At 38.5% G+C, this 26499-nt stretch overlaps 1 pseudogene; it reads right to left on the bottom strand.

The window, feature by feature from the left end:
* Window positions 1-3343: 3343 nt before the first annotated feature.
* LOC114827445 (F-box/kelch-repeat protein OR23-like) lies at window positions 3344-18102 on the bottom strand (annotated as a pseudogene).
* Between the last annotated feature and the right edge of the window lie 8397 nt (window positions 18103-26499).

Genomic DNA, 26499 nt, shown 5'->3' with positions numbered 1-26499 from the left:
CTTGATGTACAATCTATGAGTTCTGCTGCAACAGCTTCAACATCAACAATCACTGATACTCTCCAATTTGTGATCTATGAGCATGGTTAGGAACAATCTCAGCTTCTTACTCGCTGAGTTTGAGGGGGGAGTAATAGCTGACACTTGTCATGATTAGAACTAATGAGTTAGTTAGTATTATTGGTTAGTTTGGTTGTGATAAGAAGAGGTAGTTGAAGGGTATTTTTGTAATAGTAATGCTGATAAGAATACCATATATAATGTGAAATGTAAGACTCTAAAGGTCATTGTGTTGTGAATAAAGAAATATAATAAGTCCTCTCTCTGCCTTTCTTTCTTCTTCGATAGCTTCTTCCTAGCTTTATAGTTTTCTCCATTGTTATAAGCTTTCTGTTTGCTCTAAGTCATCAGTTTTATGATGCGATGGTTATTTACCGAGGCACACTGCATTAGTGTACCAAGTCTAACTTGACATTTCCACGACTGATTAGAAGATTTCAATATTAGGAGATATGGTTGTAAACGCTTGTATGTGCTTTTTTTCTTTTTTTTTTTTTTGTATATTTCTTTGTTTTACCCCATGATGATAGTGTTCGGGCAACGCATCTTTTGATGACGTTTTTGTTACCATAATGCTTATGTTTGACTTTCAAATGAAACATTTTAAACTGTTCTTTGAAACATCTCATAGTGCTTGAATAAAACGTCTTACATTCTATTCGTCTCAACTCTCATACTGCATAAAGAAGAAAATAAGATATTTGTAAGAGAATTCGTCTATTTTCTTATTCAAGTAGAGTGTGCTGCAACCAATACAAAGACAACTAGGGTTTTTCCCCTCTACTTATTCTGCACAGTAAACACTATATTATATCACATTATATAGGTTTTTTCCCCATTATTTATTCTGCACAATAAACACTATATTATATCACATAATTTGATGTATCTTAATAGGTTGGAATTTCTGTAGTTATTGTTAATCATTCAAATAAATGATTAACGATCTGTAGCCACGCCGAGTAGTGATCTAGCCACGGCATTATTCGGGTATGCATCGTGTGGAGGAGGTGGAGTAGTAGTAGTGTGGCCTGCAAAGTTCCTTTGGTTGATGGTAGTATCGGCAAGATCAGCAGACCCAGGGACCTTCTTATTAGGTCCACCGGGAGGATGATCGCCCTTCTGCTTCGAATCCATCAACACGATGATTTTCTTCACCGTCGTTATCGTCTTCAAGTTTTCTTTCTCATCATGCAACATCCTGCCTGCACTAACCACATGCAGGTCCATACTCACGAGAAATACAACTGTTATAACTGCGAATAAACACTTAAGAAACCTCATGGTGATCTATTGATCTTGTACTTAGAGATATTAAACAAAGATAGCTAGCTTAATTACGAAGGATGTGTTGTGTGGAGGTTAGATACGTGTGTATTTATATGCACCAATCTGCATGACTTTCAACCTTTTTCTTTTGTGAAAAACATTAAAAATTGAATGGGTCAGAACAGAAAAAACGATTTTGTTCTATGACGGTAGAATTCAAAGTAAAACTTTCAAAGTTCTTAAGTTGGCATCTCTTCTTACATGTATTAGCACGAGTCTTGCAAAGAAAGTTCTCTATTTAATTGGCATGCATTTTGGGTCACAAAGAAATCAAAACCAAAACCACAATATATGTTTCTTTGCACTTACTATGGACTTCGCAATACCTTCACTTCGAGACCTACAACCGAGATAGTGTTGCAAAAATATATATCTTCTTATGTTTACAAGTTACGTGACGAGTGTTGTAGATACACAGAGATTTATCTCCGATGACAAAACAGATTCTCTCATTTTCCGCCCGAACGTTTGACCAAAATGTTAATGAAAACTTTTGGGTTGACTTGCTGATTGTATGTTAGGACTTGAATTTCGTGTATCTCAAGTTTGAAGTCATGGATGTATAAAAAGGCAAAACTTGCAATACATGTGCGGTTTAACTCCTCAATGGTTTGAGTTTTGACTTGTACCCCATTCTTCACGGCCAGCCAGTTTCTGCTTTAGCCGCCCTAATTGCTTCGTCATGTATTGAAAATGTTGGAACTCACCAAACCTGATGGAAAACTGAATCTTTACTTCGGAATGTCTGCATATTGGTCTCAATTTTTGCCCCTGCTACGAATTTACTCTTTTCGTTGGTTGGAACTTCCGAAAAGACTTCACTTGTTGGGATAACGACTCGTGTTAGAACAACTTGTGTTTCTAACACGAGTCGTTTTATTATTATTCTCAACACGGCACGAAATGGGAGCAAAGGAGAGAGTCCGACTCTGTCCTTAGATGAAAAGTATTACTCGGTGACAACACAGACCCGGGAACCGGACTTAAAAATCATACTAAACAAATCAACTTAAACGAAAAATGACACCGGTAAAGATTGATTAGTGCACAAGCAACAAAGCTATATAACACATCTATACATATATATGTGTATATAATACATATCTATGCCTGTTCTCTGGAAAAGTAAATGATACAAATATATGTAACTCATGAATTCAATCTTAACACGGGTAAAGTATTTATCTCGGTCTGCTGTACATTTGGACTAGACAAATATGCTAGCAGCAATTTTTAGATTAAATATAGAAATATGGAGAATAATCTGAATAATGACTTTGAGGTACGACTTGAATCGTTTCCTTAAAGTGTTATTTGCCCCCACTCGAATGAGTTTGCTAAAGGGTTCTTGGCAAATCACTTCCAGGATACAACAAAGTATGGAATATTCGATTAGCAAAACCGAATTATATTCCCTTAGAAATAACTAGAAAGAAATTGTATGAATGTGATGCGTAGAGAAAAGAGAGCAAAGAAATTATGTAGACAACAAATTTCTGAATGAATTATGTATGAAACATTATACCACAACATGTATTTATAGACATCAAAGTACCCGTTCATCGAGCCATTTCATTTTAGTTGAAGACACACAACTCTTCTTAATAGTGTTGACCCAAAAGACATGTGTTCTATTTAGAATTTTCAGAAAATAAATATTGACTAATTATATCCTTTAATTCTACTCATACAATTTGAGTAAACATCATATCTTTTAACCAAAAGTTGTAATTCAACCAAAAGGTACAAGGTTGAATTAAATCCAACCTTTCAATACATATTGCCGCATGCATGCTGCGGATGGCACCAGCACTAGGTCATATATATTTATATATTTATATATTCATAAATATTATATATTAATATATATATATATATATATATATATTAATAATAATAATAATTATTATTATTGAAATCTCTAACAGCAATGACCCCGAAGAACCAATAGACAGCGCTGCACATCAATCGGTACAATTATCAACACAAGTACAAGCAATAAGAATCGAGATTCACAAGCAAATGGTGCTCATAACTGCAGTATTGAAATCCAAGCTGTAATGGAAAGGTGACTTTGTTATGATAGATCTCCATGTCTTCTTCTTAGGATGGTATATTTGGACGTAAAGTGTGCCAGCTCTCGTATGCAATCGCGACCTGCGGATTTCTGCTGGCTCGACTGCCTTCAAAAGGGTTATTACATGCAACTCTCCATCCAATACAACGAATCTAATGCTGAGTTGCATGGGGCCTGTCTTGGTATACGCGACTCCTTACACCAACGGTTTGAAGCCATGTCATATCTGCAGTACATATTATGTGGAAGCAACATAAGCAAAAACTTCCATAAAATTATCACTTAAAGATCAAATTAATAATGACGAGAAAGAAATTCAAAGGACATAAATTAGGGCAGATGCATATGTCCAAAAAGACATCAATAAGCATACACAAAGGTGAACTTAAAAGAATGTGATCCCATATAATAGAATTACTCGTACTAAACTACTGATAATCCCATAAAACCATGCATCTCTCAACATTTTTTATATATTGCATAAGAATGGTAAACAAGAATTTCCCCCGTGTAAACCGCAATAGAAAAGTAATATAAAACATCAAAGCGTTATGTGTCGGTAGAACCTGTGTCATTTAAGCCATAAATTTAAATTAGCATAACCATCCAAATTAAGTCATCGCATATCCCTCAAATGATGAAACTTTGGAACTTTTCTGTAAACAGAATAATAAGTTATTCTTAGGGTTGTTTATCTGTAATGGGGATGAAAAGAAAGGGAATGGGTTCCCTTCATGACTTCCCCGCATCTACTTGCATGTAATCAGTAATGGATTATCTAAAATATGTAATGGAACAACCCAATTTCAGCAATTTGAGTGTTAATTCAATTCCCTTTCCTTAAATTTTTGCATTCCATAGTTAAGTGAATCCTTATTTTCCCATTATTGATAAGTAAACAAGCCCTTAATTCAATATAAATGAACACATGAAGATTTCAAGCTGAGCCTTCTGCATTCTCCTTATGGTGCATAGTATAAGTACTAACGAAATCATGCCAAATCAGAGTAAGTTCACGACCTTCCCCTCTCCTAGTTGTTTCATTCCAAAAAAATCCAAGCACAAAACTAAAGTGGAGTCATATATCATATCATATACGACCAAAGCCACCTAACAACTTCCACCAATCCAAAAAGCTCGGATATTCTAACAAAAATCATCAAGAGCTACTATTAGCACATTAGGATTCAAAATCAAAGCGAATTTGGATACTTTCAGCCAGATCACTCTCTCTCACATTCGCGCGCGCGCACACACAAACACATGTTTTGCCCATGGTGCAAGGAAACAATGGCCAACTCAATCCAATCTCTTATACCCTAATTATTGTGCGGAAACCCATAACAACAGGTTGCCAACAGACGAGTCGCCAACAAGTCCCACACACACAAGTTAGTATTGCCGATACTTCCCTCACTTTAGCCACCCGGAAGCAATGGGTATGGGATTTTACCAAAAGGCCTTGATAATATGTGTGTGTCGTACCATTGCTTATAAAGCACTACACGACTCTTCCTCTAGCCAATGTGGGACTCAAATGTGGCTCTAATCTAAGCCACCAAACTCCAACAATCTCCACCTTGGCATGATTTGAGCCATCTCCAAATTGATGTCTCACGATCCAAATGCAAAGAGAGCTCCACCTTGACCACATGCACCAAATTCCAAATGGGCTCTTCAACTTTAAATATTGTGTATGCCACCAATCCCAAGTGTTGCCTGGGCTTTAATACCAATTGTTGTGCGGAAGTGGGTCCCACACACACAAGTCGGTATTGCCGATATTCCCCTCACTTTAGCCAACCGGAAGTAAAGGGTATGGGTTTTGCCAAAAGGCCTCGACAGTATGTGTGTGTGGTGGCATTGCTTATAAAGCACTACACGACTCTTCCCCTAGCCAATGTGGGACTCAAATGTGGCTCTAATCTAAGCCACCAAACTCCAACACTAATTTCATCGCTCCATTCACAACAAACTTTTTTAGGAATGTCCCTGAGTGGGTACTTGCTCTGGTCTAGACCATCTTAGCAACTCTACATGCTGATTCCTCGTATGATCTAGTCACACTAGCATTTCGAACCCTATATCCCAAATTATGGAAAAGACAAGTTTTTGGCACACCTCTCAGTCAAAATTCCGTTAATCAATAAAGATAAATTCCGCACCTAGTGAGGTCTAAGAAAATGTAATACGCATCTATACACCAGAACATGAGGCAGCACCAAGTATCCCTATCTCAATCACACTTTTAGTTCATTCGAAAATACCCATTAAACAGAACTCAATTGACATCCCATAATGATGCTCACAATGCAGAACAAAAAAACTTCAACTTGGAGAGTCATAGAGATATTTAATGCTGACACTAACCTTAGATTAGCATGAATAATCTCAATCTAGTTGGAACCAACCGTCACTAGCTGAACATAACAAACAATGTTACTTCAAGACCAAGCTCAAACACAAAAACTAAAGAAAATGGAAAAACTACTTGAATATAACATTTTGATCAAGCATGAAGGCAGCAGGTCCACCACAATCATCGCCATCTTCAACGACAACAATTTTGCCCAGTCTCACCCTCTCCCCTGCTTCCCACATATCCCCAACCTCTCTCCACCTACAGCCACCATTCCCATTCTTCAATTCCGTCACCACAGCGTCTCTGTAATGTTCATCCACAGGAAAAACCCTTGATATTATTCTGGACTCGTCGTACCCACCCATAACCCAAAACTCCCTCTTCTCACTGTCGCCAACTAAGAACCTCGTTCACCCGACCCGAGAACCTGGCAACCCATCCATTGCAACCCATTCATTTCTCCTAATATCATACCTATTGAAAGTATAAATAGGTTGTATGTATGAGTTGTCATCCTCACCATAACTTGTCATTCACCTTACATCAACCTTTCTCCATGCTTGTCATTCACCTTACATCAACCTTTCTCCATAGCTTGTCATTCACCAATCACTTTCCATAGCTTATCATTCACCTTACATCAACCTTTCTCCATAGCTTGTCATTCACCAATCACTTTCCATAGCTTGCCATTCACCTTACATCAACCTTTCTTAGTTGCTTGTAAAAACTTCTTTACTTGTAATTTGGTTTTTTCTTTTCCACTTGTTATGGCATATTTTAGGGATTGTGTTTGTGTAGTTATCCTACAATCTATTGTAGCTTTCTTTTGGCTCTCTATAAGAGTTGCCTTCACTCTCTTGTAATCTTCATAATGAAATATACAACAAATATTGAAACCAAAACTCAACATAGTATCAGAGCAGGAACCATAAGGTCCTGACTCTGTTCATTTTTTTTTTTACTTCTTCAATTGCTCATCATCGATAGAGATGGCAGAAGAAAATATGTCTAGTGCCGACAGTGCCTCATCCTCTTCCCCAAACTTAACCCAAGGGGTTGAGAACAATCCAAATCAACGACTTTGCTCGGTGCTACTGAACGAGTTCAACTATCTTCCTTGGTCAAGAGCTGTGTCACTTGCTCTAGGAGGAAGATTGAAGCTAGGGTTTATCAATGGAAGCTCTGAGCCCCAAGAATCCACTTCACCAACTTACGATGCATGGCATGCTACTGATCAGCTGGTCATGTTCTGGTTACTTAACTTCATGGAGCCAAAACTGTCTGAGCTTTTCAGCTACTCAGAGTCTTCCCTTCTCCTATGGGAGTCTGTCAAAGATATGTATGGTAGCCAAAACAACTCAGTTCGCATCTTTCAACTAAAGAAGAGTGTGGCTAGTTTAAAGCAAGGTGATCACTCATTTGTTCAACACATTGGAAGTATGAAATCCATGTGGAATGAACTCGATATGTATCATCCACACACGACTGATTCCATTGTGCTACTCAAGAGGGCTAATGAAGACAAGGTGTTTCAACTCTTAGCAAGCTTGGGAGCGGAGTATCAAGACTCGCGTAGTCACTTGTTAATGACTCAAGAGCTGCCATCTTTTACCAGTGTGTGTCAAGTAGTCCAGAGAGAGGAAACTCGACAAAGAGTGATGAACATTGAGCCCAAATCCAACTCTGAAGCTAGGGTTTTCACGACAAATCACAAAGCAACTGGTGATAGGGTGCTTGGCAAGAAAGCAGACTGGAAATGTTCTTATTGCAACATGAAGGGAAATTTGAGAGAAAAATGTTGGATTCTTCATCCGGAGTTAAAGCCTAAGTTTGATAGGGAAGGCAGGATGATCAAAGATGGGAAGGGTGGAGTCACTCCAAAAGCATTTCATTCAGCTTGTTCCTCAACTAATGGGATGACCAATTTCTCAACAAATCCTATGTCCTTGATCAACGAGTTTGCTGTTTTTCTTCAAAAGAAGCAAAGAAGCACTGAACCTGATGAAATGACACCTAAAAATCCTACTGCAATGCTAGGGAAATTTGCTAGATTCTTGGCTGACTCGGAGAACACATCGAAAGGCAATATTCCAAGTATTATCAGTGCCATTTCCACTGCTCTTAATGCTAATGTTACACATGATTTTTGGATTATTGACTCTGGTGCCACTGATCATATAACTAATAAACCCTCTAGTCTCCATGATTTTCAAAGAACTATTGATCCAATTCATATATCTGTTGCAAATGGGAAAGGGGAACCTATTCTAGGGAAAGGAAAGATTAGATTGCTAAGTGAGCATACTGATTCCACTGCTCTCTATGTACCTTCTTTTCCTTTTCAGCTCTTGTCAATAGGAAAAATCACAAAAACCTTAGACTGTCTTGCCATATTTTCCCCTCACAATGTTGTGTTTCAGGACCGAGTTACTCAGAAGAAGATTGGTGAAGGGTTCTTCTTGAATGGACTCTACTATCTCTCAAATGAGTCCAATTTTGTCAAAAAGCTCAGTGTCAACTTAAGTCAAGTTTAGGAACACCAACTCTGGCATCAACGCCTTACCCATCCCTCAGAACATGTGATGACCAAGTTGTTTCCCTTTTTTTGTAAGAACACACTGGAGTGTGAAACTTGTCAAGACTTCCTTTTGTTTCCTCTAATTCTAGAACTAGTAAACTTTTTGAGCTTGTTCACTCTGATATTTGGGGTCCTTCTTGTGTAGAATCCTTTGATGGGTATAGATATTATGTTACATTTATTGATGACTATTCTAGAGTAACCTGGTTGTATCTTTTAAAACTTAAAAGTGATTTGTTTGATGCTTTTAAGGACTTTCACAACCTAATCACCAAGCAGTTTTCATCTAAGTTATATATGTTAAGATCAGATAATGGTACCGAGTACACTTCCAATAACATGAGTAATTACTTGAGCAATCATGGCATTTTGCATCAAACTAGCTGTGTTGGTACACCACAACAAAATGGTGTGGCAGAGAGAAAGAATCGAGACTTATTGGAGAAGACTCGATCACTTATGATCCAAATGAATGTTCCTAAGAAATTTTGGTCTCAAGCCCTACTCACTGCCACATACATCATTAATAGACTGCTAACTCAAGTGTTGAATGCTAAATCTCCTTTTGAAGTCATGAAGGGCAGGCCTATAAACTTGTCTCACCTCAGGACCTTTAGTTGTACTTGTTATGTGCACATTCAAGCTCTCCATCATGACAAACTCAACCTTCGAGCTGCCAAATGTGTGTTTATGGGATATGCCAGTTCTTAAAAGGGTTACAAAGTGTACAACCCTAACACGGGGAAGCTGACAGTTTCTAGAGATGTGCGATTTGATGAATATTCACCTTATTTCCACAAAGGGTTAGAGACTAATGCAAATATGGAAAATCTTATGGACCTATTTCCACTACCAATTCCAACAGAAATTCATGAAGTCACTCATGCTCATATCAACACTGATAATTCTCAACTCACTTAGAGTGTAATTGATGCAGTGCCAAGCTTCTCTGGACCATCAGAAGCTCAACTAAATCAGCAAGCTATAAGTACACCAAGAAGAAATCCTACACGAGATAGACATCCATCAGTGAGGTTATAAGAGTATGTTACTTACACTGCAAGGCATCCTATCTCTGCAGCCATTTCTTATCACGGATTTTCATCTTCTCATACTTCTTTCCTTAACAAATTGTCCCACACTTTCGAACCAAGGAATTTTCATGAAGCCACATGCATGCCTGAGTGGCAAGATGCTATGATAAAAGAGCTTCAAGCTCTGAATGACAACCAGACATGGAGTGTGGTGGATCTTCCAAATGGCAAGAAGGTCGTGGGAAGTAAGTGGATATATAAGACCAAATTCAACTTCAATGGAAGCATTGAAAGACACAAGGCACGGTTAGTAGCTTAAGTTACTCAAACCTATGGTATTGACTATAAGGAGACCTTTGCTCATGTTGCCAAAATGAACACAGTAAGGGTATTGTTGTATGTGGCAGTCAATAATGCATGGCCCTTATTCCAAATGGATGTGAAGAATGCATTTCTTCATGGTGATCTTGAAGAAGAAGTGTACATGAAGTTGCCTCCTGGTCATCCAAGAGAAAATGAACCCAACAAGGTCTGCAGACTTCACAAAGCCATATATGGTCTCAAACAGTCCCATCGAGCTTGGTATTCGAAGCTTAGTTCAGTCCTTGAAGCTGCAGGGTTCAAAAGGAGTCATGATGACTCTTCTTTGTTTGTTCGAAGTAGTATTACTGGCAAATTGGTTGTGCTTATATATGTTGACGACCTAATTATTACAGGTGACAATATAAGTGAAATCAAGACGCTTAAACAGTCACTTCACCAAAAATTTGCCATTAAAGACTTAGGGCCCTTGAAATACTTTCTTGGAATTAAGGTAGATACCTCTTCAAAGGGATTTTTCTTGAATCAAAGAAAGTATGTTCTCGATCTTCTAGATGAAGCTAACATGATGGAATGTAAACCAGCTCGGACACCCCTAGCTAGCAAACTTCAGTGGCATGAAAAAGGTGAACCTCTTTCGGACCCTAGTGTTTATCAGCGAATGGTTGGGAAACTTATTTATCTCACCATTACTAGGCCTGATATCTGATATTCAGTTAGCCTAGCCAATCAATTCATGCACTGTCCTACTCTAGTTCACTGGGAAATCGTCAAGAGAATACTTCGATATCTCAAGGGCTCAGTAGGAAGGGGGATAATTATGAAGAATAATGGATCAAATCACATCTTGGCCTACACAGATGCTGACTGGGCTGGAAATGCCCTTGATCGAAAATCCACAACAGGTTTTTGCACATTTGTTGGAGGGAACCTTGTCACTTGGAAGAGCAAGAAACAAACTGTTATTCCTCGATCTAGTGTCGAAGCTGAGTATAGGGCTATGGCAGCAACAGCCTGTGAACTCATATGGTTGAAAGGTCTTCTTTCCGAGCTCGAATTCACAAGCATGACACCTATGTCCTTGAATTATGATAACGAAGCTGCCATGCATATTGCCTCTAATCCAGTATTCCATGAAAGGACCAAACATATTGAAGTTGACTGCCATTATATTCGTGCTCAAGTTCAATCCAAGGTGATAGACACCGTGTTCACATGTAGCCACGATCAACTTGCTGATTTATTCACAAAAGCACTAGACTCTACTCAGTTTCAGCGTTTGTTGTGCAAGCTTGGATGAATCAATCCCCTTGATCCAGCTTGAGCGGGTGTATTGAAAGTATAAATAGGTTGTATGTATGAGTTGTCATCCTCACCATAGCTTGTCATTCACCTTACATCAACCTTTCTCCATGCTTGTCATTCACCTTACATCAACCTTTCTCCATAGCTTGTCATTCACTAATCACTTTCCATAAATTATCATTCACCTTACATCAACCTTTCTCCATAGCTTGTCATTCACCAATCACTTTCCATAGCTTGTCATTCACCTTACATCAACCTTTCTTAGTTGCTTGTAAAAACTTCTTTACTTGTAATTTGGTTTTCGCTTTTCCACTTGTTATGGCAGATTTTAGGGATTGTGTTTGTGTAGTTATCCTACAATCTATTGTAGCTTTCTTTTGGCTCTCTATAAGAGTTGCCTTCACTCTCTTGTAATCTTCATAATGAAATAGACAACAAATATTGAAACCAAAACTCAACAATACCGCTCCACCGAGCTTGTTCGACTTCCAGCTGCACTGAACAAAGTGTACCGGGATCCGCCACCGGTGACGAAAATCTCTCCCAATTTTGGAACCGCAGTGCAGGAAAAACTTACGCACGGTGCATCGGGGCGAGGAAGTGCTGAAGTCGAACAGAAATACGACGGAGGACGGGGAAGGGCGGTCAATCGGAAATGAGCGAGTGTCGAAGAGAGAGTCGCCGATTATGTAAAGGTGGGGTCCAACGAAGAGGGAGGTAAAGTTGCTGAAGTCGTAGACGTGAGGGTTGCAGGGCATTGGCGAAAGGGGGCACCAGGCTAGGGTTCGAAGGTCGAAGAGGTAAGGGGCGGTGACATATGGGCCTTGGAGGAAGACACAAATGAGGTGAGAGAGGTTGGTGCAGTGGTGGGTCTGGCGGAGGGCGATTAGGGTTTTGGAGAAGAGGAAGAGCCTCTATGATTTGTAGGTGGGTCGAAGGCGGGCCTGGTCATTTCTTCCTCTTCGGAGTCCGAGTGGGTGTTGAGTTAATGGTTTTTTTGGACATGCAGTTTTTGTAAAGTGTCTAAAAGGTTACAGTTTAGTAACACGTGGATTGGCAGTTGATTATTCCCTCAAATTTATCCACAAGGGATGGGTAGACCGGCATTTTCTGACACGACACGAAAATAACGGGTTTTTGGTCAACACGATAACTAATCAGGTCATTATCGGGTGACCCGTTATGAACCCATTAATAACGGGTTCTTAACAGGTATACACGCAGGTAACACGTGGTTAACCCGTTTCGACCCGTTAAGAAAAATATTATTTTGATAATTTTAAAGTTTAATTACTAAAAGATTGATTATAAAATACAATAGCCATATTAATATATACAATATATTCTATATTAAATATATAGTTTTGTATTATTATTCTATATAAGTTTAAAAAAAAAAAAGTTTTAGTCATTATTTATTTTTATTAAGAGAGTTCCTTAGTATCATTACTAGGATAAATTTTACTTAACATGTTGTTGTCCAAAATTAAAATAAACTAGTATCGTATTTGAATAGGCAATAACTATGAAGACATACATATAAGTATGAAAAATATGAAAGAATATATAAACACTCATGATTCATCGTTATTCCTCCACGAGTAGATAATGGTTACACTTACATTATTGTTTAAATTTTTAAAATCCTCCAAACCCTCATGAATAATGTTTTTTATTTGAGGACAAAATTAATAAAATTAACAATAATTATTGTAGAAGTGCAAAAATGTAAAAAAAAAAATATACAATCACTCGTAGTGACAAGCTTTACAACTTTCATGAAGGGTCAGCTTCAAAGCCCAACACTATAATCCATAAACCTTAAATTTATATTTAACCGTCGATTGTCATTTACGATTTATTCTTCTTACTAAATTTCATTTTTAAAATTTTCTTTTTTGAAAACATCATCATCTAGCGGATGTAAGAAGATGAACGGTTCAGATCTTTGATATCACGTTTCGATATTTATGATTAAATGAAATATGAGTCGATGTAATATAGTTTGTAGAAACTTTATAAACATCAAGCAATATTTTCACTAACCGTAAAACTTTGAATATAATATCAACGATCCAAACGGTTCATCTTCATGCATCCTCTAATAAATCATGTTTTCAAAAAACAAAATCTGAAAAAAACAAAATTTGACGAGAACAATGAAGAGTAAATGTAAACAACAATCAATGGTTAAATTTTGATCTATGATTTATATGATTATAGTGGCGAATTTCGAAGTTAAGCTCTTCATGAAAGTTGTAAAACTTGTCATTACGAGCGTTTATATATATATTTTATATTTTTTACACTTCTACATTAATTAAAAAACTATTAAAGACTTTACTTAAATACGTTATTATTTTTTGGATGTGACAATATGGTATGTATATACTTATTAAGTATTATGTTTTTCATTTGATTATTTATTGGTTTAAAATATATTTTCCTTAACGGATAACGGGTCGGGTCATAGTACATGTTAATATTATCGGGTCGATTTCGGGTCGAGTTATTTTACCCGTTTATTTTAACAGGTGTTACACGACACAACCCGTTAAGATATCAAATATGACACGAAAATGACACGAACACGAAAAACACAACACGAATGTCAAGTCTAGGGATGGGGTTACTTACCATTGAGTTATATTCTGGGATAATAGTTATGTTTTTTTTTATGTGTGTAATTATGTTTAGCACACAATATTTTCTTATTTGAAAAATCTCTACGGTACAAAGATGCAAGTGTATTTACTCTTGTGCCATTATTCCATTCATCTTGGCATGTTTCACAATTATGTTTATATTTTTGTTTGATGCTTGAATTATTGTATGTAACTTTACATGGTGATACTATGAAATATTCTCCACTTGTTGCATTATTGTGCTGCTTTTTCATCTTTTGATTATCTGCTGTGACCTCCTCTATGTTTCCATCATTTTGTTGATGTCGTGCAGTTCTTATTACTGTCAAGTTATTCTAGTATTGTTCATCTCTGACTTCTATCTCTGCTTCTTTTTCACAATCTTCTTTGATTTTGTAGTATATTTTTACAGCTTTTGCTTGGAAATTTTGGGGCTCCAATACGATTGATGTATGATATTGATTTTGCCATAAGTATATATTTCTTCATCTTCTGCTTCTAATAATATATCGTGCTTGAAATCTTCAAATTCATATAAAACTAACATTTGTGCTACTCATTATCTCAAAACATTTTTGACACACCCCGACCGAGGTCAAGGCATTCTGGCCGTCACGCAAGAGTGACGTAGTCATGTGCACAATACGGAAGCGATAAAGATAGCAAATATACGAATAATTAAAAACCAAATTACTAGAGTGCACTACTAAACGAAAGTGATAGGAGTTAGTTACAACAGTGAACACTCCTAATTAGAGCATAAAGTCTAGGTGCAGTCCAGTAAGACAAGTACTAGTTACACAGTACCAGAAATGTCCTACTATTATTCAGATAGGTCAGAACTGTCGACGAACCCGAGCCACCGACAGCAAGCTTACTTAAAACCTAAAGGGGCGCAAAACAGAAAACGTGAGTGGGCAACAACAAATGTTTTACAAAATCAATTTATTCATCAATATACTAACCCCTCACTGTAAAACATGTATAATTTTTCCCATAATCAGAGTATAAGCATATACATAATTAGATATGAAATATATCAACTCAATTCATGCTTCACATAATCATATTCATATGTATGCCATGCCAAAATATAACAAAGTAAACAATCCAGGTAAGAATGATTTCATAGAAATATGATATGTTAGCCAGAACCCTTGAGGTAGTCTGTACGGCTGAATTCATAGCTCAAAAGTCAATCTGGCCGGAGTCATTGCAATGACCTATACGGCAACATACTGCACATAAGTCGGAACCACTAAAGAGGGTATGTACGACAAGATTGGGTGAAATATAATTATGCCCAATTATATTCTCTCATAATAGCCCAGCGATAAATCGTCAGTCATCTACGAGTCGGAACCATGAATAAGGTCTATACGACAAGACTGTGCACTTAAGTTGGATCAAATATGAGCATATAATGTGGGAAGTGACGTAAATAACAGGCCTATACCTCATATCTCTAGCTATTTCACAATCACTCTAGGTGCAGCTTTATGAGCTCAACATTACTTAATCACATATCACATATCACATCATCGATGATTCACAACCAAACATAACTTACCTGAACTCACATGTGCCTCCACAACACCACATTTATATATATATGCAACCATGCAATGCATATTCAAAATACAGAAGCATTTGGCATATTATTTCAAAGCAAACTTTGCTTAAAAAAAAACATTTATGGGAAATATATCAAGTATATAAATATATACTGGAAACAAAAGCCCACTCACTGATATGTCAAAGGGTCGTAGCCCCCGAGTCGCCCGTGAATACGTTCTTCCTCGGGATAAGCTTCACCTATATGCGAATTAACTATAAAAACGTTATTTTTAAAGCACATAGGCAATACTAGCTAATAACTTCTCATACATTACTCAAAATAGGTATATGAATATACCACAGTGATCTACACAACCTCATGATCATCCCCATATTTTTAGAATTATTTTTGGACCTCCCACGCGCCGGCAAGAGCACGGTAAAACCGCCCTCACGCGCGGCACAAACCTGATAGATTCCCTAACCACTGTTAGGGAATATTCCGTTAAACCTAACAAATTTTGTTAGAATTGATTGACGGCGTCAGCATATTCCGTCCAAACTGACAGAATATGCCGTCATCTTCTCCGACGAGTCGCCTGTCGCCGGAAAACTGGGTAAAACTTTAAAACCCTTGTTCTCACTCATTTCTTCACCAAAACTTATGAAATTTAAACCAAAATGAAGCTAAGGACAAGTAGAAACACGATATAACAATTTGGGTCCTTGAAATTTACGAGAACACGTCAGAAATTACCTCGACTTTCCAGCCAAATTTAAAACGTGTCGATCTCCACTTTCCGACTTCCAAAATCCTCAAACGAATTATCCCTAGCCTCCTAAGGACCTCACAAAGCTTCTTATAAGCTTCAAATTCCATAAAAACAAGCCATAAGTTTTTGCATGAACAGTACCTCATTCGGGGTTAGTGTTTTCACGTGAAAACGAAGATGTCCTTACCTGAAAATGGTATGGATGTGTTTGTCTAAGCTTCACGAACACAATGGTGCCATTTTCCACTTCGATCTGTAGTGTTTGCAGAGGTTTTGGCGTTGTACGTACACAATGTCGAGAGAGAGAGAGAGAGTGAAACTGAAAGAGAGAAGAGAGAGAGCACGAGGGAATGAAAGAGAAAAAGGTATGGATGTGTGTGGTCCAAACATGCACACCAATCACACTTCTCTAATCTTTTAATTCTAATTGGGTCCAATTAGTTAGGAATAGAACCAATTGACCTAATTTCTTAATCCAAAACACCAACACACCTCCAACGCCTAAGGGTAAATTCATCCTTTCATAATCACGATAATTAATCCTCTGAACGGGCTGTGACAATCTCCCCACCTTATAAAATTTCGGCCTAGAAATTATACATAACAAATACATCCATTAATAATCATAAAACAAACGTGGATACATCTCTTTCATTCGATCCTCTGTCTCCCAAGTAGCTTCTTCCACAGAATGATTTCTCCATAACACTTGCACTAAACGAACTGTCTGGTTCCTCAGTTCTCTATCCTTCCAATCCAACAAATTCACTGGTTCCTCATCATAAGTCAAGTTCGAATTGATTTATAAAGGTTGAGGAGGAATCACATGTGAAGGATCTGATACATAATGTCGAAGCATCGAGGATCTGATACATAATGTCGAAGCATCGAAACATGAAATACATCATGCACCTTTGACAACTCTTAAGGCAGCTCAAGCCTGTAAGCAACCTTACCGACTTGCTCGGTGATCGAATATGGCCCAATGTACCTAGGACTCAATTTTCCTTTCTTTCCAAATCGTACAACACCTTTCCAAGGTGATAGCTTCAGAAATACCCAATCGCCTACATCATACTTCCGATCAATGGCATGCTTGTCAGCTAAGCTCTTTTGTCAATCTTGGGCTGCTTTCAGGTTAGACTTAATTACCTGAACATTTTGAGTAGTCACATCCACGATCTCAAGGCCCACTAAAACTCTTTCACCAACCTCTGACCAACATAGAGGCGTACGACAAGATTTGCCATAAAGTGCCTCAAATGGTGTTATACCAATGCTCGAATGGTAACTGTTGTTATAGGCGAACTCCATCAAATCCAAACAATCATGCCAACTATCTCCAAACTGCAGTACAGAAGATCTCAACATATCCTTTAATGTCTGAATGGTCCTCTCAGATTATCCATCTGTCTGATGGTGATATGTCGTACTATAAAGCAATCTCGTACCAAGGGTTTCCTGGAATGCTATCCATAGCTTGGAAGTAAATTTGGGATCCCTATCCAAGATAATATTAACTGGCACACCATGATACTTCACAATCTGTGATATAAATAACTTAGCTAATCAGCTTAACGAATACTTCTCCCTCACTGGAATAAAATGCGCTGACTTCGTAAGCCGATCAACTACCACCCAAATGCCGTCATAACCATTCTGGGTACGAGGGAGCTTGTACACAAAATCCATAGTAATATTTTCCCATTTCCACTGTGGAACAGGAAGTGGTTGCATTAACCCAAACGGCTTCTTTCTTTCAGCTTTAACCTGTTGGCAAATTTCACACCTACTCACATATTCGGAAATTTCTCTTTTCATACCTGGCCAATAATAAAATGGTCTAATGGTATGATACATCTTAGTGCCTCTTGGATGCATCGCATATGCCGAAATATGTGCTTTATCCAAAATTTCTTTCTTTAATTCTGCATTATTCGGCACATACATCCTACTTTCCTACATAAGCATACCATCAGTTTCTCGAATCTCAAAATCTTTCTTTTTGCCTTGGTTTGTTGCTTGAATTATTTCCTGGGTCTCCTCATCAATCATCTGAGCCTTAAGCACACGATCGATTAAAATTGGCCTAACCTGGAAATTAGCAAGCAAGGCATCTCCTCAATCTTCCACTCCTAGCTCCATTCCAGTGAACCTCAAATCCGCTAGAAGAGGGACATGACAATCATAAATGGCATTAAGTCTGGCTGGAGTCTTTCTACTCAGTGCATCCGCCACTACATTTGCACGACTAGGATGATACTCGATAGTGCAATCATAATCATTAAGCAACTCAATCCACCTCCGCTGTCTAAGATTAAGATCTCTCTGAGTAAATAGATACTAGAGACTCTTCTTATCTGTAAAGATCTTACATTTCTCACCATAAAGATAATGTCTCCAAATCTTCAAAGCAAAGATGATAGCCGCTAACTCCAAATCATGTGTAGGGTAATTCTTCTCATGGCGTTTCAACTATCTCGAAGCATAAGCAATTACCCTACCATGTTGCATTAATACACAACCCAAACCATTCAAAGAAGCATCACTATAAACCTCATAATTACCGCTATCATCTGGAAGTGCTAGAACCGGAGCATGAGTGAGATAGTACTTTAACTGCTGAAAACTTTGCTCACATTTATTATCCCACTCAAACTTAACATCATTTCGCATCAACCTCGTCAATGGCAAAGCAATCACTGAAAAATCCTTAACGAACCATCTATAGTAGCCTGCTAGGCCAAGAAAACTCCGTACTTCAGTGACGATTCGACATTGCTCTCAATTCTCCACAGCTGCTACTTTCTGAGAATCCACTTGAATGCCTTGAGCAGAAATGACATGTCCCAAAAATGCCACTTGATTCAACCAAAATTCACATTTGCTAAACTTAGCATGCAGTTGGTGTTCCCTCAAACTGCTCAGCACCAACTTCAAATTTCTAGCATGCTTAGCCTTAGACTTAGAGTATACCAGAATATCGTCAATGAAGACAATTACAAACTTATCCAAATATGGCTGGAATACTCGATTCATCAAATCCATAAAAGCTGCTGGTGTATTAGTTAACCCGAATGGCATCATGAGAAACTCATAATGACCATATCGAGTTCTGAATGCGGTTTTAGGGACATCTTCATTTTTAATCTTCAACTGATAGTATCCCGACCTTAAGTCAATCTTAGAAAATACACAGACACCTCTGAGTTGATCAAATAAATCATCTATACGAGGCAATGGATAACGGTTTTTAATGGTCACCCGATTCAATTGCCTGTAATCGATGCACAGCCTCAAAGTTCCATCTTTCTTCCTTACAAATAAAACTAGAGCTCCCCAAGGTGAAGTACTCGGCTGAATAAAACCTTTATCCACTAACACTTGTAACTGCACTTTTAATTCCCTTAACTCAGCAGGAGCCATTCTATAAGGAGTTAAGGATATAGGATTCGTACCTGGAAGCAGATCAATAACAAACTCCACCTCTTTATTTGGCGGCAATCCAGGCAAATCCTCAGGGAATACATCCAGAAAATATCTAACCACACGAACATCCTCCACACTGCTATGAGCATCATCGTTCAACACCACATGAGCCAAATATCCCTGACAACCTTTCGACAACAATCTCTTTGCTTGCCTCACCCCACTAGGCTCTCCTACAAATGTAACTTTAGGTAATCCAAGACAATGAAATGTGACTGCCTTCCCATAACAATCTATCTTGTCACAATTATAGTGCAACCAATCAGTGCCCAAAATCACATCAAAATTCATAATATCCAATGGCATAAGATTAGCTGGCATAATAATACCCTCTACGATCACTGGACATCCTGGATATACCCGATCCACAAAACAACTATCCCCTCTAGGCATAGAAAACTCTAAATCATACCCTAGAGGTGTAGGATGAGGTTGTGTCACTTGAGCAAATGTATGAGAAATAACAGAATGTGTAGCAACACAATCAATCAATACTCTAGCAAAATGACCAAGAATATTTAACGTACCCATGATTAAATCTGGATTATTCTGGGCATCTTGCAGTGTCATGTTGTGGATACGTGCCTGGTTCTGTTGTCGTCCACTGCGACCTCCGTTGGCATGAACATCACGTCCCTGCCTCTGCTGACCCGACTGCCTCGAAGATCATGCACTACTAGCAGCAATCTCTCACTGCTGGGGCTGTTCCCCTTTGATACCACTGAGATTCACCGACTGAATGTGGTTGATAAAACATAGATCCTCCCTGATACTGAGGGTACCCACTCTGATACTGAGGATTCTGAGAATACTGATGTTGTCCTGAGGTGTAGGGAGTGGCATCACCCTGATGGTGGTAGGTACCTCCTCGTCCAGTCTGAGTATAACCACCAAATCCTGAAGCTTGCTGGGTAAGTACAGGTGGTGGGAATGAAGGTTGCTGGGGTCTTTGCTGACTCTGAGGGCATTGAGCAGCCCTATGACCCATCTGTCCACAAGTAAAACATCCATTATTGCCTCTCCTACATCTACGGAATAAGGGAGCACTGGATCCACCTGAACCACCAAAATCTCTCTGTCTCTGGAACCTCGGACCTCCAGTTAATCTACCACCTCTCCTCTGCATATTAGTACTCAATCCCCCGCTAGAAGAGTTGGAACTGCCACCACTCCTCTTAAAGTTCTGAGTCTTGCGGGGTCCCTGACATGCTTGCCCTTTTCCTTTGTCATCTCGTCTCTAGCCCCCATCCTTTCCTTCCTCATCCTCACTTTCACTAGGCATGTTCTCTGAGGTCTCAATCCTCAGTAGAACCTTATAAAACTCCTGGTAAGAGGCACAGTGAGTCAATGTCACTATGGAACGCCATTTCTTCTTAGTCCCCAAACTGAAACGGCGAAGTGTCTCTACTGGATTAGCAGTAATTTCTGGATCATATATCGACAGATCAGTAAACATTCGGTAATACTCATTAGCAGACATTTTCCCTTGCCTTAGATGAGTAAACTCCTGTTTCTTAAGATCAATATACGCAGGAGAAATGAACCTTTTCCGAAACCGCTCCTTAAATATTCCCCAGTCCACAATCTCTTCTGGGGTCATCTCGTAAGACTCATGTCTCCACCAGGATGCAGGCTGTTCTCCCAAAAACAAAGTAGTTATCTCGACCCACCTATCAGGAAGAAGATTCCCCTGACTCTGCATCACCTGAAAGGTCTTCTCCATATGATTCAGCCATTTTTCTGCCCCCTCATGACCTTCATTACCCATGAAGTAGGTCAACTTCATATTATGAACTATCTCAAGAGGTGTCATCTGGGGAGTACGAAATGTTGTATGAATGGCAGAAACTATAGCTTCCCTTAATTGAGCAATACCAGGGAAACTAGATTCAGCTGGTTGACGGGGCTCTCTACGAGGCGGCATAGTTCTGACATAAGACATCACAAGGATTAGAACATTTAAGAATTATACAAGACTGCTAAACCTGGGCTCTGATACCAAACTAACACACCCCGACTGAGGTCAAGGCATGCTGGCCGTCACATAAGAGTGACGTAGCCATGTGCACAGTGCGGAAGCGATAAAGATAGCAAATATACGAATAATCAAAAACCAAATTACTAGAGTGCACAACTAAACGAAAGTGATAGGAGTTAGTTACAACAGTGAACACTCCTAATCAAAGCATAAAGTCTAGGTGCAGTCCAGTAGGACAAGTACTAGTTACACAGTACCAGGAATGTCCTACTATTATTCAAATAGGTCAGAACTGTCGACGAACCCGAGCCACCGATAGTAAGCTTACTTAAAATCTGGAGGGGCACAAAACAAAAAACGTGAGTGGGTAAAAACAAATGTTTTACAAAATCAATTCATTCATCAATATACTAACCCCTCACTGTAAAACATGTATAATTTTTCCCAGAATCGTATAATTTTTCCCATAATCAGTGTATAAGCATATTCATAATTAGATATGAAATATATCAACTCAATTCATGCTTCACATAATCATATTCATATGTATGCCATGCCAAAATATAACAAAGTAAACAATCCAAGTAAGAATGATTTCATAGAAATATGATATGTTAGCCGGAACCCCTGAGGTAGTCTATACAGCTGAATTCATAGCTCAAAAATCAATCTGGCCGGAGTCATTACAATGACCTATACAGCAATATACTGCACATAAGTCAAAACCACTAAAGAGGGTCTGTACGACAAGATTGGGTGAAATATAATTATGCTCAATTATATTCTCTCATAATAGCCGAACGATGAATCGCTAGTCACCTACTAGTCGGAACCATGAATAAGGTCTATACGACAAGATTGTGCACTTAAGTTGGATCCAATATGAGCATATAGTGCGGGAGGTGATGTCAATAACAAGCATGTACCTTATATTTATGGCTAATTCACAATCACCCTAGGTGCAGCTTTATGAGCTCAACATTACTTAATCACGTATCACATATCACATCATCGATGATTCACAACCAAACATAACTTACCTGAACTCACCTGTGCCTCCATAGCACCACATTTATATATATATATATATATATATGCAACCATGCAATGCATATTCAAAATACAGAAGCATTTGGCATATTATTACAAAGCATACTTTCCTTACAAAAAAACATTTCTGGGAAATATATCAAGTATATAAATATATACTGAAAACAAAAGCCCACTCACTGATATGTCGAAGGGTCGTAGCCCCCGAGTCGCCCGTGGATACACTCGTCCTCAGGATAAGCTTCACCTATATGCGAATTAACTATAAAAACGTTATTTTTAAAGCACATAGGCAATACTAGCTAATAACTTCTCATACATTGCTCAAAATAGGTATATGAATATACCACAGTGATCTATACAACCTCATGATCATCCTCATATTTTTAGAATTATTTTTGGACCTCCCACGCGCCGGCAAGGGCACGTCAAAACAATCCCCCACGCGCGGCCCAAACCTGATGGATTCCCTAACCACCGTTAAGGAATATTCCATTAAACCTAACAGATTCTGTTAGAATTGACTGACGGCATCAACATATTCCGTCCAAACTGACGGAATATGCCGTCATCTTCTCCGCCAAGTCGCCGGTCGCCAGAAAACTGGGTAAAACTTTAAAACCCTTGTTCTCACTTATTTCTTCACCAAAACTTATGAAATTTAAACCAAAATGAAGCTAATGACAAGTAGAAACATGATATAACAATTTGGGTCCTTGAAATTCATGAGAAAACGTCAGAAATTACCTCGACTTTCTGGCCAAATTTAAAACGTGTCGATCTCCACTTTTCGACATCCAAAATCCTTAAACAAATTATCCCTAGCCTCCTAGGGACTTCACAAAGCTTCCTATAAGCTTCAAATTCCATAAAAACAAGCCATAAGTTTTTGCATGAACAGTACCTCATTCGGGGTTAGGGTTTTCACGGGAAAACAAAGTTGTCCTTACCTGAAAATGGTATGGATGTGTTCGTCTAAGCTTCACGAACACAATGGTGCCATTTTCCACTTCGATTCGTAGTGTTTGCAAAGGTTTTGATGTTGTCCGTACACAATGCCGAGAGAGAGAGTGAAACTGAGAAAGAGAAGAGATAGAGCACGGGGGAGTGAAAGAGAAAAAGGTATGGATGTGTGTGGTCCAAACATGCACACCAATCACAATTCTCTAATCTTTTAATTCTAATTGGATCCAATTAGTTAGGAATAGAACCAATTGACCCAATTTCTTAATCCAAAACGCCAACACACCTCTAATGCCCAAGGGTAAATCCGTCCTTTCACAATCACGATAATTAATCCTCGGGACGGGTTGTGACAATTTTGTTGTGTAGGAGTCCATTTGTAGGGTGATATGGGAGATAATGAAAAAGAGTATTAATTTATCATGGCTATATGTGTAACAACCAGTCTCTGATTTTACGATTTTATTAATTTTAAATGAGTGAATCAACGAAAATGCCCCTTAAGGCGAGATCATTGACTTTAGTTAACAGTCATCTTGTGGCACGTATAAGCTATTATTATAATATATTCTCAAAGTACTCGATGATACGACAAACAGAATTGAATTTGGAGTTATAACGAAGATTTTACGAATCACCGAATACCGAGGGTAAATTGGTAATTTTGTATTAGGAGGATTTTTTAGCTTTGCTTTGTGAGCCACGTGGGGCCCACACCGCACTCCTCCCTTGTCCCCATGTCCCCCTCCAGAAATCTCTCTAACCTCTCTCTTGCTGCCGCCTCACTTCTTCTCCCTTAAGCTCACTAACTCTCTCGGTCTCCCTCTCATTTATTTCTCCCTCTCTCACTCAAACTTTATTTATCTCTTCTTTCTGATCTCTGTAACGCAGAGGACTGGTGACCCATCGCCATTTTTCCATCTTCGGCGAGCCCCTGTTGAACCACCCACTTTCTGTAGGCCTCGCAGCAAACCACCAGCAGCCTTCATGCTCTTTCAACAGCCTTATATCCCTCAATCTCTTTGTAAACACAAAGGCAATGAGCTAATCCCGACCACCATCACCTACCCATCACCACTCCAACGAGTTCTTAGGCCATTGCATCGTCATGTCTCTCTCTCCCTCACTTGTTATCTCTCTTCTACAGTTGGTGTAGAAATGAACTATGAACATTGCCATCGGTGCCATATTTCCCGGTGAGTTTCTTGAGTTTTCGACCAAGGTAAGCCTTAGGGTTTTGTAAGTCAATTCTCTTTTGTTGTTGGATTAGAAGGTGACATTGAATACCTGTTTTGGTGAAGCGTAACACGAAATAGACTTGGGGAAGAATTTTTCCAAAATTCTGGAACTTTGGACCATGACCATCAAGCCATTTTTAGGCCGTTCACCTAGCCAATTCTAGCCACGATTGGACCTTGAACTGGTATAAAACTCTTCCTCACATTCCTAGCTTCTAATTGGTTTTTGAATCATTGTTTTTGGTTGTGAAATGAGCTCGTTTGGAGCTCAAAATGTTAGGCCTGCAACTTGATAGTGGCGCGTGTGGTGACGTGTGGGAGAACCCAAGGTCCCTCCTTAGGTTTCTTAACGTGCCGAACCCAAATCCATCGTCCATTTTCCGAAATTCGACCATTTTAAAATAGTTTCTTTACTTGTCGTACTTAGTACGAAAACGTGTATATACGTTAGTATGTTATATATTTACGTAAATGGTTTCGTTTCTAGGTGCAACACATCACAAGAAGCTTCAATGCCCGCGAAATAGGTTTGACTTGACGACATGATTTGTGAGTGGGTCTTTGCTTTTAAATATTACATATTTGTTTAGTTTCCATTTATATATTTGATAAAGAACTTTCCATGTTACGCTTAGATTAGATTAATGTTTATAAGAATTAGCGTATTAACGGAATTCATGAAATTATGCTACATCCTACGAGATGCACAGGTATGCGTGTTATTATTGATGCCTTAATTGGAGTTACAGTCATGAATAACATTGCATTGATTAGAATTATCGAATTATTGATTTACTGTGGCATGATCATATTTACGTTATGTGTTCATCGTGTGCTGCACTGGTGTTAGTACTCACCCAGGGCCAGGGCCAGTCTTTCACGTGCATGTTCACATCACACCGTACGCTCACTTTCGATCCATTGTAGGTGCCAGTCATGTCCTAGATTGCTATAGGCAATTAGGACTTGTATGTGAAGCGCATAGCGCTAGTCTTCACGTGATTGTAGTACTAGAGCGCAAATCACTACTACACTCAGTCATGTTCATGTCAAAATATCTCTACATAAATTCGTGTGTCAGTATATGTCAATGAGCACTCAATATGATATTTTTGTTTATATGAAATTATGTGATTACTGGACGTTATGTGTTTATTTACGAAATGTCGTGACATATTGCATTATTAAGATATTGCTGGCTACGGTAAGTATTTTCATACTATACTTAGTATGTTATGTTTGGAAACTATAATTGTTTTACGGCGAGGGGTTATTACATTTTCAAAAATATGTTTACAAAGTTTTATTTTTAGGCCCACTCACCTTTGTTTTTCGCCCCTCTAGGTTTTAGTAGAAGTGCTTGCGTGTCGATGAGGATTCTTGGAAAATCTTAGTATAGGTGATTACCTTCGATGGTATAATTCTTATCCTACCTTTACTGTACTTTACTTACGTGTGAAATGAGTTTATTCCCGCTCACTAGCGCACTCTTTCATGCAGGCACTTTTAAGTTTAAATTTACTCACATTTTTCACCTCACTACACTTTTATGACTTCGTCACATTCCGGGTGTCGACTAGCACAGCCTGATTTGGAGTCTAAGTGGACAATTCGTGTTTGGGTGTGTCAATATGCCTAGCTTCTTCCTTGTGCATATGCATGTAATCTTCTAATAAAACTAATATAAATTCCTTCCAAAGTGCTAAGTAATCTTCTGCTAATTTCTATTTATTT

Source organism: Malus domestica, chromosome 10 (assembly GCF_042453785.1).
Source record: "Malus domestica chromosome 10, GDT2T_hap1".
Lineage (NCBI taxonomy): Eukaryota > Viridiplantae > Streptophyta > Magnoliopsida > Rosales > Rosaceae > Malus > Malus domestica.
This window is presented reverse-complemented; position numbering and strand designations above follow the sequence as displayed.